At 41.1% G+C, this 4,206-nt stretch overlaps 1 long non-coding RNA gene across 1 annotated transcript; it reads left to right on the top strand.

Annotated features, from left to right (window-relative positions):
• Positions 1–414: 414 nt before the first annotated feature.
• LOC103638398 (uncharacterized) lies at positions 415–2,916 on the top strand. Its single transcript, XR_002266733.3, has 4 exons — positions 415–606; positions 695–2,131; positions 2,228–2,482; positions 2,593–2,916. It is a non-coding gene; the product is annotated as an uncharacterized lncRNA (long non-coding RNA).
• Positions 2,917–4,206: the final 1,290 nt, after the last annotated feature.

Below are 4,206 nucleotides of genomic sequence, written 5' to 3' on the forward strand. Positions count from 1 at the left end.
TGCCCGCGCCGTCAACTCTCTGGGCTCGATGTGCCTTTCCACGCAGCACCCACCTCCACTCACGAGCATGTGGAGACAACTAAAATAACATTTTTCCTTTTTGAGTTATCCTTATGCTAGAGTGCTAGACAAATAAAGGATCCTTGATTTTGTTTGGTTTATGTATCATTTTGCCTTTTGAGTTCTGCTATCAGATATGGCACCTCATATCATATTCTCGCAATAATATGTTGTACATAAATAGTATTTTTTACCGTCAGGTACATGTTTTCATGATATGCCAGATTGAAATCATGTAATTTTTGGTAGTTGCCTGTAATTTTGGATTCCAGCATGACGTATCTGGTCTTTTAACAGAATTGAATGGAGGAGGTTGTTCATGCTTTGGCTACCGGCCAAGCTTCAACCGATGCCATGACGAAGCAGCCTATGAAGGTGTACAAATGGGACCTGGATGAGACACTTATTTTGCTCAAGTCACTTCTGGTTGGCTCATATGCTAGGGATTTTGAAGGCCTCAAGGATCGTGAGAAAAGTACTCAAACAAGGAAGCGATGGGAGAACCTCATTTTAGAACTCTGTGATGTGCACTTCTTTTATGAGGAGGTCAGTTAGTGCCTAAACTCACTACTCAAATACCGCTGCTAGATGTTCCTTGTTTGATTTACTGGTTTTTTCAATTCTAATTTTGCAGCGGAGTGCCGGTCCAAGAGAGATTCACCAAGCCTTTTCAGTCATGCCAGGAGCATCATGTACGCCCTCAAGGAGAAGAAGATTGACATGGTGATTGCTTCTTGCTCCCCACCTCGGACATAGCCAAGGTGTTCCAAGACAAGTTAGAGCTCCAGCCCATGTTTGTCGCCCAAGTAAGAATCCTTCCTCAACCGGTCGTAATCTTCGTGTATGTTGTTGTTTCCCTTTCTGCATATAAGAATTCCTTAATACGCCATAGTTCAAGCAAATTCTTCTTAGAAAACAGGGCCATCGATAGCATATGAAACTAAAATGGCCCTTTATGTGGCTATGTCGCTATATGCAAGCAAAGAGCGATGTGATGCGAACAAACAATGTATCGTGCAGTTTTTTGAGGGTTGCTAAGGGTTACTGTTAATTTCATCAAGCACATTGGTAGTGGACACTTTATATTAATTTTTTTTTGTTATTTATGGGTTCTTTTAGAGCCACAGATTAGATTAATGTACGTTGTCCACAAACTCTTAACACCGACAAACTATCCTTCAGGAGGCGCTAGGCAAGGAGGTGAGTAATACCTATTACCTCGTGCTCCATCCAAATCCCAAAAGTGTAACTCCTCTACAGCTAGCACCAACACATGATTGTTTTGTGCAAATGTTTAGGTGTGTTAAAATGATTATGAGCAATAGTCTGATTTGATGGTTGAGTTATTTTCAAATATTAAGATAGTTTACCTTTTAACGTTATCAACACATTGATATGCTACATGATCTCTGTCCGTGCAATCTTTTGATATGTTACAGAATGCACTATTCCTAATTTGTTTTCATGGAGTTATTCATTATTATTTCTGATGTAAGATCCATCCTTTTGTCCCATGTTCTCTTAAGTTTGATCATTCACTACTTTATGGTGTTCTTGGATAGAAGTGCTTGGAAAGAACCTATCCACATGCCCAAACCGTGATTAGGCCTTTTTTCTTTTTAGTGCTCCCAAAAGCTTTTCCTCCTCGCTTTGTTTGTCTTTCTCTTTTTTGTGACTTCTTGTCGGTTTTCAACTCCATCCTACCCCAACTTGCTTTGGGGTTATCTTGATGTTGGTGTTGTCATTTAAGCGTCTCTATCTATCCCAGTCCCCACTTACGTGGGAGCCTCTTGCACTGGGTCTGCCCTTTTTTATCTATTCCAATAACTAATTATTGTGGAGTAACCATTTGATTTGTTTTTCAACTTCATTCTTCATTGTCTGATTTAAATTAAACTTAAATGGGCATGCTGATTACTAATGTTTTATTTCATTATTATTTACCATAGTTTCCTCTTATAATGGATAATATCTGATGTTATGTTTCTTTCACCAGTGGAAATTTGCTCATGTTACATTCAGTAAGCCAGAATACCTCCAAGATTCAGATATTGTAATGAACAGATTCCATGTGAGATACGTTTTCCTTTTGGCGAAAGAATCCTTTCGCAAGAACATTCATTGTAACATTGAAGTATTGTATAAGCTTTTCCGGGTATTGTTTTAGAAACAGAGACCTGTTTATGGAGGTTGGGAACAACACCATGGATTGGAGCATACATCCACTACCCAAAAAAGGTCCTACTTAGGCAACAACCAGGTATCATGCTTAAGAATGCTCACATTAAAAGACTTTACTGTTGCATAAAAGTTGAACATATTCTGATTATGATACTAGAGCAATTATAGAACTGCCATTCTTTTGAGAAGCCTGTGAGGATTTACAACTAAAGCTGGGAATACTTTTTACATGTGATGAATGGTGAGTAACCTCCTTGTTAATTGAAAAATGGATGGTTAGTATTAGGATCATCTTTTTTTAATGTCCTGAAGTATGTCTGAACTAAAGCTGGGAATGCTTTGAAACTGCAGATGAACAGGATATGAAGGCAGCCTTGTTCCAAAAGCAGTCTTTTGGTGATGTACATGGAGCTTTTGCATAGAGTAGTTTATGTGGCAGTTATCTCAAGAATTTTCATCTAGTGGATGTACAGGGTTCGTATAGCAACATTTCCTTGTAGAAAGTTGAAGTTGTATATCGAGGGTGGATTTACCTATTTTTATCTTTTCGACCCCAAGCCTCTGAGAAGCTGTGAACCATAGCCTCATGAAATATGCCTGCTCTTGATTCAGTGTTTGTGTTTTTCTTGTTTGTCATTATTTTGCACTCGCTTTTAATATAACACACATTTTGTATATAAGTTACTTTAGTATTATATGTCCCCGTTGCAACGCACGGGCACTCACCTAGTGTCACAACTTAAATATATACCGGAGTTCTGTACAAAATAGTTAAATAATTACATCATACAAAGACAATGATCCAGCAACCAAAGTTGACTCGGAGACGACGACCTATACCTCTCACGAGCTCATCACAACATCCTTCATGCGCCTCAACCAGTGATACCTGTTCTTGACCTAGGGGAATGTGAGCACAGTAAAGGTGAGCTCAAATACGTTCATCGCTCAACAAGTTGTGGGGAATAATGTGTATGAACTTACCAAATGTGGGAGCTCATGTGAAGTGTAAGGTTTACCAAAGGAGATGGTTAATGCTGAGCATTGCTTTTAAAGTTGGTCATAATTTTATTAGCAGTTACTAGGTATAAGTAGATACCAACCCAATTAAATAAGAGATCAAGATTAATAACAACACACACAATGCAATTCAAATGACAAATTGAGTTTAATTCCATAAGTTAATCATGTGAGTGTCTAGGCCACTCATGACCGTGAGCACGACTGATATACTAGTTTTACACTCTGTAGAGGTTTGCACATCTTTACCCATAAGTCGTGTTACCCATCTTCCACAGGGTTGTACTGACCCCATACACCTCTACCAAGGAAGCGAGACAGGGTAGCACTATGTTGGGGCGAAGGCAAAGACGCCACCCTTCGCTCGAGGCCTTTGCTGCAGTCGTTGGTCCGACGGAGACAAAACGAGCAGGGACACCCTTCGCTCGATACGACATCAGACGAAGGCCTGCGACGAGGTCATCCCACCGTGCGGCCTCGCCCAGCTCGGAGGCCCACGTACGATCCGACCCATTGTAACGGGCCCTGCGTTGCCGCTGCGTGTTACAGGCCTAATTTGTAAAGGCATTCCTGTAATTACAGTCTGTAACCCTGCTTTATGGGAATATTCTGGGGATAACCTAGGTGTCTGAGGGCACATGCGTCCTTGACACAAGACGCTGGGCGCCCAGATACCTATAAATACCCCCGCACAGTGCCCGTGAGAGGCCAGATTAACAGAGCTATTGCCATCTTGCGTGAGAACCCTGTTAACGTCACTGTTCACCCTTGTTGGATCCCCTTGCAACTGAGAGCAAGTTCCAACACACTACGAGGCCTTTCCAAAGTTCCACTAGTTCGAGAAAACCCGCTATGGATTCAGGAATAAGGAAGCATAGGAATCCCTCATCCGAAAAGCTTTGCAGACAGTTCGACATGAGGACCTCCCTATACTCTGCAGCGACG

The sequence above is a fragment of the Zea mays genome, chromosome 1 (assembly GCF_902167145.1).
Source record: "Zea mays cultivar B73 chromosome 1, Zm-B73-REFERENCE-NAM-5.0, whole genome shotgun sequence".
Lineage (NCBI taxonomy): Eukaryota > Viridiplantae > Streptophyta > Magnoliopsida > Poales > Poaceae > Zea > Zea mays.